General features: G+C 37.8%; 1 pseudogene; it reads left to right on the top strand.

The window, feature by feature from the left end:
- Positions 1-5,640: 5,640 nt before the first annotated feature.
- On the top strand, positions 5,641-10,910 carry LOC149011482 (protein FAR1-RELATED SEQUENCE 5-like; annotated as a pseudogene).
- The last annotated feature ends 1,993 nt before the right edge of the window (positions 10,911-12,903 follow it).

The raw sequence follows: 12,903 nt of genomic DNA, 5'->3' as shown, positions 1-12,903 counted from the left end.
TATTTATAACAAATATATTTTTTTTATTTGTTGACATTCAACTTAGTTTTGAATATTGATACAGGGGTGCTTTGGTTTGTCAATTAAGAAAATTCATCTTGTTGAGGCTCTGCAATCCTTTCCTCCCTACAAATCTCTTTTTGGCATTTTGATTTTCATTTTCAAGCAATGGTGGAGGAAAGTCAATTTGTTCTTCCATTGTTTTTTAGAGTTTTTAGTTTTTTCTTTTATTTAGTGGATATTAAGGGGAAGTTTCCATGTCAACTGGAATTCCTTCCAACAATGAAGATAATGAATCCTCAACCAAGAACTATATTTCAGTATGTCTTGTGTGTATGCTTTTTTCTATCTTCAAGAAAGTTGGTTCGATTCTATTCTTATGGGAGATGCCTTATTGAATCAAGGAGAATTTTATCTGGTGTTAGGGCTTAGAATGCTACAACTAGAGGTTTGCTCCGATTGCCTTGTTTTGGTGCATTATTGATTGAAACGTGGGGGATCCTATCCGTTCAATATATTTTAGATGATGATGCATTTGAACTATGTGGGTTTCTTGTTTTTTATGTTTTTGTTCATATTCCAAGGGTATCAAATTGTTTCTCAATCTCCCTAACAAGGAGGGCTCAGTCATTCCCACAATCAACATATTGGTCCATTTTCACTCCCTAGAATGAGAAGTTTGTTCATCTAGGTGTTTCTTTGGGGTTCAACTTTAATGTGACACATTTAATACTTAGCACTATGCTGCCTACAATCGAGATCGAAATCTCTACTGTCCGGTTTGGTTTTCACCACCTACGAAATAGACGGTCAAGAACGAAATCAGGGTAGAGATTTGATCTCAATCGAAAGCAGCAGGTGCTACTCATTATAAGCGCAACATTCAAGTTCACTCCATTACTTTGCTGTGGTCTCAATAAAGTTAGTCTTTCTGCAAAAAAGAGAGAATATTAATCCAGTTTTAGGCCTAGCCCTGAAGTCACTGTGCTTCTACAAGCTCATAACAAGCCCAAACCAATTAGAGAAGCTACAGGCAGAGGCCCAACCGAATACCTAATGGGCTACCCATTGCTACTTTTATCCACTAGGAAATCAAACGAAGCAGAAGCTTCAATATTTCATTTATACATTGATATTTCCCAAAAAAAAATAATGTTGATAAATTCCGTTTTTCACCAAAAAAAAAAAAAACACAGAAGAGAGAGAGATGGGGACTCATGGGGAGAATACCTATATTTGTGGGATTATATCTCTTTTTAAAATAGTTTATGGGTGTCCATGTTTTGCCAAATGCCTAGGGGTTGTAGCTGAAAATTTTTCCTTTTTTTTTTTTATAAAAATAAAAAGAAGGGTAATTTTCATATGGACCCCCTGAGGTTTGGTCCATGTTATTTTTAGCCCAAATAAATGGACACTTTGCATCTGCCTCCCCTGAGGTATTCAATAAAATCAATTAAGGACAATTTGTGATTTTTATGATCAAAATACCCTCAAATCTATTCTACAGTAAGATTTGCATATTTTTTTCATAATTAAATCCAACGTGAAAATCAAAAGAGGGGGTGTTTACTGGATCCTCTAGTGTACTGACACCCTCCCATTACCTCCAGTTGGCCATAAGATTTTAAACACGTGGATCATTCCAATTGAAAAATATACATTTCTAAGTCCCCAATTCTCTCTCATCTCCTTCATCGTCTCCATCTTCGGTTCGGCCGTCACTGCCATCCCTGCCTTTTTTCCTCTTAAACTCTAGCGATAGTTGAATTGATTGACTAAATGTTCACTAGTATTAGAAGGAGCATGATTGCTTCTGCGCCAGCGGCATAGCCAAGAACAACCCACTTCAAAGCCACGGCTAACAAGAAACCCTAAACAAAATGAAAGTGTCAAGAAGAGATTTATAGAGATCTGTTTTTGGTTTTCTTGAATATGTTGGGCAGACAAGAGATAATGAAGGGGGGTCGAGAGGGTTTCCATCGAAGCGATTACTTACGCAAGGAGCCTTCTGCACACTGAGGATGGAATGGATGCCTAGATTTTCGATATCGATGAGACTCTGCTTTCAAATATCCCGTATTATACTGACCACGGGTTCAGGTGAGTTCATTCTTCACAACTTTGTTTGTGATCAGATTTGTCTGAACTGAAAATTCTTTGATTGTTGTTTCTGTGAATTTTTGTTTGGTTGAGATAATGGGTTTTGCAAGACTGTTTCTCTAACACGGATTTCAATGGAAATGTAGCATAGAGGTGTTTGATGGCCATGAGTTTGATAAATGGGTGGATAAAGCTGCTGCTCCTGCCATAGAGTCAAGCTTGAAGTTGTATATAGGAATCAAGGTCTTCTTGTTGATGGGGCGAAAGGAGTGTTAATTAAAGAGCAAAAGGATGAAGACGACAAAAGGTGTTCCAATCGATTCAAAAGGGTACTTGGGGATCTTCATTTTCTTCTTCCTTCATCTCTCTTTCTTGTTTGGTTGAAATGTTCAAATCAAGGAGATAGATCTATAGCTATACAACTTTGATTCTGAAGATTTTCGTAACCTCATTCTTACAGTTTCTTATTTTTGTTTAAATGTGTCTTCGATCTGATGATATCTGGTTTTGGGTTTGCAATTAGGTTGGAAGTCTACCACCAATCAATTATTTAAGATCCAACAATGGTTGAAGACTTTGAGTTTGCTGATAAGGTTCCTCCATCTTTTGATCGCATGGTATCTTCCATGTGCAAGCCTTTTTATTTTTTTTCTACTGTGATCTGTTTCATCTAGATTCTTTATAATGTTGAATCTTGCCAATGCGTTTTCTTGTGGAAGCTTCAGTTTTTCTACTGTGGTTATTTTTCTTCAATTCAACTATTGCCAGAGTTGAAGAGGAAAAAAGGCAGAGATGGCGGCGACGCCGGACCGAAGATGGAGATGAGAGAGAATTGGGGACTTAAAAAATGTGTATTTTTTCAAATGGATTTATGTTCATCCGATTGGAATGATCCATTAAACACCCTCCTCTTTTGATTTTCACCGTCGAATTTAATTTGAATAAAATATGCAAATCTTACGGTAGAATAGATGTGAGGGTATTTTGATCATAAAAATCACAATTGTCCTTAATTGATCTTATTGAATACCTCAAGGGAGGTAAATGCAAAGTGTCCATTTATTTGGACTAAAAATGACATGGACCAAACCTCAGGGGGTCCATATGAAAATTACCCAAAAAGAATAAGCTCATAGAAGATTAACAAATACAAAAGGTCATGGTGGGTAAAGGGTACCTACCGGGGAGTGTTTTTAGGGATGTAAGTATTGTGAGCTAAACTAAGAAGCCAAGATTGTGTAGTGGTGCATGTGAAAGTTGCTAGTTTGATATTTCCTATTTTTGTCCCTAGTTGTAATTATTCGGTTGTAGCAGCTATAGGCCAGGCCTTCCTTGTGATTAGGATCCAATCCACGAGAAATGGACAGTTGTTCCAAATAGTTGTGATCTACATTCCTTGATTTTGGGCAGATTTCATCCCATCAAGCAAACTTTATAAGATTCCTTTAGTGACATCTTCATTGTCGAAGAATATTCCTACAGCCGGACTAAAGCACCTGTTGACTTATCAATGGAGAAAAAAAATCCTCTGTTGTGCACATCTCTCTATTGTGCACAGCAGTGCGGCACCACAAGTTGACACGTGGCATATTCATAATAAACTGTTCAGATTAGAAGGCAGGGTTTTAAGGGAAATTGACCCACATTATAACCCATTTTAACACCAAAAAATAAAAAATAAAAAACCGTTTTGTGACCCGGTTCTAAATATGGATGCCCAAGATTGCTTTCCATTTTACTCCCATCTTTTCCCGCGATGTTCCCTCTCCTCCGTCTCTCTCGCCCCATGAGCAGTTGCAGAGTTGCAGGTAGAAGAGGAGGGGTAGTGGAGAAAGCTAGACTACTGTGTTTGTGGATTTGGAGAGATCAATTTGCAGGGAGACTACTGTCTTCTTCTTCTCCTTCGTTTGTGAATCTGGGGTTCAAAATATGGGGTTGAGGTTGTGAATCTTTTATTCCTCCAAGCCCTATTTCATTCAAAATATGGTTTAGGTTTTCCTATCTTGATTGTTGTGAATATCAATTTGTGAATCTCCATGTAATCTGAAGTGTGCAAGTTGAGATTTTGACAGTTAACCCATTTTTTATGTATACTCTGTTTCTGAAACAGTTTAATGGAGGAAATTCTGCTCTATTTCTTACAACGATTATTCAATTTTCATAACTTTTGTTTTAATCAATTGAATCCTCCTTCTTGAGAACAATCGATCTTGTAGTCTAAGAGCTTGAATTCGTAGTCTTTGGTCCTCCATAGAATAAAACTTTGTTACCTTCCTGTTTTGATGAAATGGCGGTGGTTTAATTCTAAAATCTGTTACATGTTTTTCTTGTGCTTAATCAATTATTGATGAGAATTGCAAACATGGGCCGCTTCCTATTGATCTTTGTGCCACTGGCAAAACTTGATAATATCTCATATAGAGTTTGATCATTGATTTTGAGCATTGTTCCATGGGGCACGGATGTTTTTTGGTCAGGTGATGGTGTTTTAGAAATCCATATGTAACAGAAGGTGATAAGGTCTGCATTACTTTGCAGCACCATTGGCATGGCTCCACTAAAATCACAGTATCTTAGGTTTGTCATTGACAAGTCCCAGGCAAAATCACTAATTTCTTATCTGGGGATTTACCTTGATCCTTATTCCATTATAAATGATGCATCTGTTACAACCTCACCACTGCACTGCAATGACACTGGAGTAATTCAGCTGAAAGCATACAACCACTCTCGTAGTTCGAAGATGTAGATTTTGAATTTGAAGATTGTGCAGATCAATATTTTTCACCTGTGCAGAAGCTAGAAACACCAGTGGAGTGAAGAGGCAGAATAAGACATATGTGATTCCTGTAAATGTGATTCCTTTCATATGGTTCAACTTCAAAGACACGTGTTTGGATAATTGATGTTTTCTTTTTATGATAAACATATTGTTTTGTGGGTTTCATGGATTGTAGGACTGATAATGTTTCTCTTCTATGATGATTTTTATCTTTTGATTTTCATGGTTTTAGACATCATGACATGGAACTTTATTTTGTGAATTTCTTGAATTATATGAGGAATATTCTATAGATATCTCTTCAATTGGAAAATAAATAAACTCAGCCAGAGAATGCCATTATTTTGTTTATCAGGTATGTATAAGTCCATATTATTGCTTGTAGAGCAGTTGTATTGAGCATGTAGATATCATTTTTGTGAGTATCTTATTGTGCCCGATTTTTGTAAAAGTATTATTACTGCCTAGCTCTATCTTATAGCAAAACTGAGTGAAATAATAGTTGTCAGAAAGTAGGAACTTAAAACACCGAAATTGGTACAAAATCATTGACATACAACCCCTTAGTGACTCATAGGAAAAACAGATGGAGTCGGAAACTTGATGGAAATTCTGAAATCCCAATTTCTACATCTAAGATCAGCTATTGAAGCCAAAAGTCCCAATTTAGTACAAGCACAATTATTTTGGGTACATAAAAATGTTTCTAACTTGTTTTTATTTTTTTATGTGCATTATATGCAAAATCCTACCATTTTATGGAGAACCCAACAATTGGCCTTGAAAATGAGTTTGGTGGAGATGTGGAGTATAAGCCTCAAATTGGTATGTTGTTTACTACAGACTTAGAAGCTTGTGATTTCTACATTAAATATGGACGAAGTCTTGGATTTAGTGTTAGGAGTGATTATGCAAATAAGAGCAGGGAAGACAAATCAACTATAACTTCACGAAGATTTGTATGTTATAAAACTAGTGTTCGATTGAAAGATAAGAGGGATATTTATACAAGTAAACCACGAGCAGAGACAAGAACAGATTGTTTGGCACGGATGTCCATATACTTGTTAGAGAATGGAAAATATGAGTGTCATGATTTTGTTGAAGAACATAATCATGAATTTCATCTTCCAAATACATCTCACATGATGCGTTCACAGAGGAAAGTTTCAGACATACATATGCATGAAATTGATTTGGTTGATAATTCGGGGATTAAAGCTAAGTCAATGCATGAGTATATGGGTAGGCAAGCAAGTGGATAGGAGAATCTTGGTTACACTCCTGTGGATCATCAGAACTACCTCTGAACTAAAAAACAACATTCACGATCTTATGGTGAGGCAGGGAGCTTGCTGGTGTATTTTGGAAGGTAGCATAATACTAATAATTCTTTTACATATTTAATACAATTGGATAGCGATGAGCAAATAACTAATATTTTTTGGGTCGATCCAAGAATTATCATTGATTATACATTATTTGGTGATATTGTTAGCTTTGACACCACATTTTGCACAAACAAAGAATATAGGTCATGTGGGGTATTTGTTGGGTTTAATCATCATAGAGGAACTGTTATATTTGGGGCGGCGCTCTTATATGATGAGATGGCTTAATCATTTATGTGGTTATTTGAAACATTCGCAAAAGCACATGGAGGAAAAAAACCTATTACCATCTTTACAGATCAAGATGCTGCCATGGCAAAAGCATTAAATGAGGTGTGGCCTGAGACACGGCATGGGCTATGCATATGATATATAATGCAAAATGGCATCAAGCATTTGGGTAATTTAATGAAGGATGTTCACATTTTCTTCAGGATTTTAAAAGGTGCATATATCAATATGAGGAGGAAAAACAATTTGAGGATGAATGGCAAAAATTATTGAGCAAATATGGAGTGATTCATAATTCATGGTTGCAACGAATTATGGATTGAAATACAAGTGGGCTACGTGCTACCTGAAAAATACATTTACTTTAGGTATGAGAAGTACACAACTTAGCAATAGCTTGAACGCTAAATTGAAAAAGTATTTAAAATCCCCATTGGACATTGTACAAATTTTCACACACTTTGAAAGAGTTACGGCTGCCAAGCGAGAGAACGAGTTTAAAAGCTGAGTTTGAATCAAGAAACAAACTTCCAAGGACAATGTGTTTAATGTCACCTATCATAAAACAAGTTGGGGAAATCTACACTCTTGTGATTTTTGACATATTTCAAGAACAATATAACTAGGTAAGTGTTTGCTTAATCAAAAATCGAAATGAAAATAATACTTTGGATGAATTTGTTGTTCGAGTTATGAATTCAAAATGTGAGTAAAAAGTATTTTGCAACAAAGATGAGTTTATGATTAGTTGTAGTTGCTACAAATATGAGACACTTGGCATTCTTTGTTGTCATTCTTTGAAAGTTTTGGATGTATTAGATGTTAAATTGTTAGGTTTTTTTATTAAAAATCTATATTAAGTTTCAAAATTAGTATTTTGCATTTCTTTTATTTAATTGTTTTGGTAGTGTGTGGGACCCTTGAGGTAAGGGTGGTAATGAGGCACCATGAGTAAAGAAGGCCCTTCATGACCTTGGTTATGAGGCTCTTCATGACATTGGTCATGGGTCTTAATGGTCTTGATCATGGTGGTGTGGTGGGGTTACTTGAAGGGTGGAATTTACTTCAATTCTAACTCTTGACCATCAACTCTCATTTCAACTTCATGACCATTCATGGCCATTACCATGAGTGGGGTTGAGGTTATTGAATGGATTAAATCCAATTCATTGCCTTAAGAATCCTAAGGGGTGTAAGGTGAGGTTTGGGCCTATATAAACCCAACATTTCCTTGCATGTGGTGTGCAATTGTGGTGTGCTATTGTGACACTCCTCACTCACATTATTTGTTTTACAAAGTTCATTTCTTTCTTGAGTTGTCTAAGTGTTGTGCTCTAGCTTTTGGCTCCTTGAAAGGACTAGAAGAACTACCTCATCTTCTAGTTGGAGGTTGCTTTATCTTGGAGGTGGTGGTGCGAAGAACCCTTGGTAGTAGGGTGCATCAATTACCTTAAAGACAGCATCAAGGTGTGACTCAACCTCATCGATCAGTGGTTCGTTCGGTTGCTACTTCAAGCTCTTCAGATTTGCTAAAGATCTTCATCTCTCAATTGTATTGCAATTTCACTTTTGTATGTTTGAAGAATTTTTAATACAATTACCCCAACAAGTTTACGGTAATTGATCTGGAAGATCCAATGGTAAGTCTTGGAGATGGCGATTTCAACAAAGACGAGAACAACACCATTGAGGTTGTTGATGGAGTTAACACCGGAAGAGATCCTTCAAACAATACTATTGAAGGCAAAATCAACAAACAAGGAGATGACACATTCATTGGCATGATAAGTTAGGTCATAGTAGTGTGAAATATATCACCAAACTATGCAAGTTAGGGATGATCACCGATAAGATGGAATCTCCCAAGGACAAGTGCAAAAACTTGTGTGGAGGCTAAGTTAACAAAAATGCCTCACAAGACTATGGATAGAAAGAGTGATCTCTTGGAATTATCCATAGTGACTTATGTGACTATAAATCATATGAGTCAAGGAGATGAAACAATTATGTTATCACCTTCATAGATGATCATTCTAGATATAAATCAAAGGATGACGCCGGAAAGGCATTTATATCTTACGAAACGGAAGTTGAAAATCAACTTGGCAAGAAGATTAAAAGACTTGGAACCGATAGAGGGACTGAGTATTTTATTCTTGATAAGTTTTGTGAGGAAAATGGAATTATCCATGAAAAGACCGCTCCTACCAACCGAAATCAAATGGTGTAGCGGAAAGGAAAAATAAATCTCTTAAAGAGATGATGAACTCCATGTTATTGAGTTCTAATGTATCACTTGATATGTGAGGGGAAGCCATGTTGACATCTTGTTATCTTTCAAAAAGAATAAGGTGTACAATGGTAAAAGAAGGCATGTACGCCTTAGACACAATCTTGTTGACAGTACATAGATGAAGAAATGATAGCTATTGATTATGTGAAGTCAGAAAGGAATCAAGCTGACGTGTTCACAAAGGCTATGTCTGTCAAAAACTTGTGTATTGCATCTACAGGAATGGGGTTAATGCCTAATCCTCGGGTCACATGATGGATACCCTACCTATGTGAAGAGGCTAAATACCTGAATTAGGTTCAAGGGGTACAAATACCTACGTGTTCACAAAGGCTATGTCTATCAAAAACTTGTGTATTGCATCTACAGGAATGGGGTTAATGCCTAATCCTCGGGTCACATGATGGATACCCTACCTATGTGAAGAGGCTAAATACCTGAATTAGGTTCAAGGGGTACAAACGAAGTCATGGGAAGACCGGTTCAGTACTACCATTTATAATTATTCCATTCTAGGGTGTAGATGAAGGTAATAGTACTACCACAAGGGTAAGGTTGAGCGAAGCTCTTAATTAGTCTAATCCCAAGGAATGTGGGGGTGTGTTAGTTGTGGTGCACAACAGAGACTAACCTAAGTGGATGTAGGTGGTTTGGCCGCTGCCAATGAGAACTTATAGGCTTATAGGCGAGTTCTTTAAACATTCATGAATCCAGGATAAGGGACATGGCCGGTTCAAAAGTCCAATGTGTAGTATAAAAGGTAGCTCCAAAAATCGACCTTTGGGACATGGATGATGGGGCGGTCAGCTACACTAATGAGGAAAGGTTCAAGGAGTCTAACTCTACCCGGTACTCTGTAGCGCGACTCATTAGACCTAGTGTAGGTTCAAGTCCGAAAGACACCTACAACGATGTGTCCTTTAGTGTCTAATAAAGTCACAACACGAGTCCTTTTTTTTTTTTTGCTATTTTGAAACTTGTGGGGGATTGTTAGGTGTTTTATTAAAAATCTATATTAAGTTTCAAAATTAGTATTTTGCATTTCTTTTATTTAATTGTTTTGGTAGTGTGTGGGACCCTTGAGGTAAGGGTGGTAATGAGGCACCATGAGTAAAGAAGGCCCTGCATGACCTTGGTTATGAGGCTCTTCATGACTTTGGTCATGGGTCTTAATGGTCTTGATCATGGTGGTGTGGTGGGGTTACTTGAAGGGTGGAATTTACTTCAATTCTAACTCTTGACCATCAATTCTCATTTCAACTTCATGACCATTCATGGCCATTACCATGAGTGGGGTTGAGGTTATTGAATGGATTAAATCCAATTCATTGCCTTAAGAATCCTAAGGGGTGTAAGGTGAGGTTTGGGCCTATATAAACCCAACATTTCCTTGCATGTGGTGTGCAATTGTGGTGTGCTATTGTGACACTCCTCACTCACGTTATTTGTTTTACAAAGTTCATTTCTTTCTTGAGTTGTCTAAGTGTTGTGCTCTAGCTTTTGGCTCCTTGAAGGGACTAGAAGAACTACCTCATCTTCTAGTTGGAGGTTGCTTTATCTTGGAGGTGGTGGTGCGAAGAACCCTTGGTAGTAGGGTGCATCAATTACCTTAAAGACAGCATCAAGGTGTGACTCAACCTCATCGATCAGTGGTTCGTTCGGTTGCTACTTCAAGCTCTTCAGATTTGCTAAAGATCTTCATCTCTCAATTGTATTGCAATTTCACTTTTGTATGTTTGAAGAATTTGTAATACAATTACCCCAACATAAATTTATACCCACAACATATATTCTGAAAAGATGGATACGAGTAACAAGAAATATGGTAGTGACGGACAACGAGGGAAAACAGGTTAAAGAAGATGTTAATTTAGAAAGTTCAGAACGATATAGGCATCTATGTCATGAACTTGTTGATGTAGCAAAACAAGCTTCAAATTTAGCGGAAGGTTATGCTTTGGTAAGAAATGTGGTCCAAGAATTACGTATACAGCTTGGTACTATCATTGATGATAATGGTCCACAAGTGGTTAATAGTGATAAGATCCCTACGTCTACAATAAGGTTAAAGAAGAAGCAAAAGTGTGTAAGTGGTAGGCAGAAGAAAGGCTAGGAGGAGACCCGAAGACATAAGAAGAAAACAAAAGACCCAATAAACATACAAGAGTCACAAATTTTAGCCCCAGCATCAGGCAATAAACCAAATGTGTTTCATCAGATGGATGACAATGTCAGCTTCACTTCACTTTTATCTGGGTAAGACGATCTATTTATATTTAACTTATTAGATTATTATTATAATTATTATTTTTGTTAACCACTTATCAGATTACTTTAAATGTTTTACTCATTGTACTTAGCATTTTCTTTTTTCCATCTATGAATAAGGGTAGGGAACCTATGGATGAGCTTTTCTTAGGTTTGTCCTCTTAAGCATCATGTCACTTCTCTAATTTCCAACATCAAGATTAAACAGTATAATTCACTTTTGTTGGTAAGCTACTGTTGTGGTTGATATAATGTTTGCAATCTACATTCCTTGATTTAAACAGTATAATTCGACATAAATGAGTCAAGGCTGTCGCAAGCTTCCACGTGGAAAGTTAAACACCAGTTACAAAGGAACGCAGTTTGAGAAACGAACAGTCACCCAATTACAATAAAGACGATGGAATGTAAAAATTTCTTGGGAAGGTTAACCAAGGAATAATTACGAGAAAAACATTTGGTTTTCCCCAGAAGGATCATGCCGAACATAGCTTTCGCAAAAGTTAGAAGATAGGAATCGGTCATGAGAGTAAGGAAACTTCAAGTTTCCCAAAATTGGGCTTCGGGAAACCGAATGAGACCCTCCAACGAAACATCGGTTTTTACCGAATGAGACCTCCGAAGGGCGAAGCATCTGTTTTTACCGAATGAGACTTCCAAAGGATGGAGCATCGGTTCTACACCGAGTGAGACTTCCCAGCGACAAAGCATCAGTTTGAACCGAGCGAGGCTTCCGAAGGACGACGCTTAGGCTTGTCTCAAACGCTGCTCTTCGTTAAGATTCGACAAGGCTCCAAAGGAGGCGTGGGCTATGTTCGATGGAGTCACCATCATATTTTAGATATTCCCGAAAAGGAAATCCCACAAATCAACCATGGCAATAAGTATGAAATTCTTAAAGCAAGGAGTTACAGTCTATTCATAAATTCATGAAATGGCCATGGGGGGCCAACCCTTACAAAAAAAAAAATAATCTTTCATTCCGGCGCAGGTTGATGAACTGGAGTGGTTGAAGGATCTGCAGCTGAAGCCTGTTCCCGAAGATTCTGATTCTCACCAACAGCCTCAGTATCGGGAAGGGGTGGAGAGTCACTGAGATAAGAATCAAGATCCGGATCAAACGGATAAGGATCATCATCTTCCTGGGCCCACTGGGGAAGAGGCATCTCAAGCTTCTCGAAAACTTTAGAATGACAAACCTCCTTGAAAGAAGTAGTGTCAAAAGAAGGATCAGCCAAGAGATATGGCCTTCCACACATCATTCTGTCCCTCCCGATAGGCATGAGTGTTGTAGGGAAGCATCAGTTTGCTGAAGGGAACGTTGTTCAAATATTTTCGAACACAGGCTTTCCGAAGATCCTGGGAAAGGTGTTCGGGCTTAGAGGGAATGACCATCTTCTGGAGATCTTCTTTTTATTTGGCCAAAATTTCAACCCTCCTACCAAGATCAATAGAAATCCCTTCATACTTCTTTGATTCACGGGTTAAGGCTCCAATGCAGCTTTCTTAAGACGACCGACCGTGGCGTTTTCTTTTCAAGCTCAACCACCTCCTTCTTCAGTCGGGCAAACTCTAAGTTTGCCAACCTCATCTGGTCCTCATAATATTGAAGTCGGGAGCCACTGCAACCCACTCAGTTCAGGGCCTCAATCTGCTGATGAAAATTCTCCACGGCGGTCCTGATAAAGTGGAAAACTGTCAAGAAACTATGAAGAATGATGTCACATCCACCCAGCCGGTATCCTATCTGGCATACTCGGGATGTGATCCACAACCCGAAGATCAAGATCGAGCCGCCATGCCTCCCACATACACGATAACATAATCATGAACAATAT

This window comes from Hakea prostrata, chromosome 7 (assembly GCF_041222555.1).
Source record: "Hakea prostrata isolate BN-2017 chromosome 7, UWA_Hpros_2, whole genome shotgun sequence".
In the NCBI taxonomy this organism is placed as follows: domain Eukaryota; kingdom Viridiplantae; phylum Streptophyta; class Magnoliopsida; order Proteales; family Proteaceae; genus Hakea; species Hakea prostrata.
Note: the sequence above shows the minus strand (reverse complement) of the source record. Positions and strands in the feature narration are given on the sequence as shown.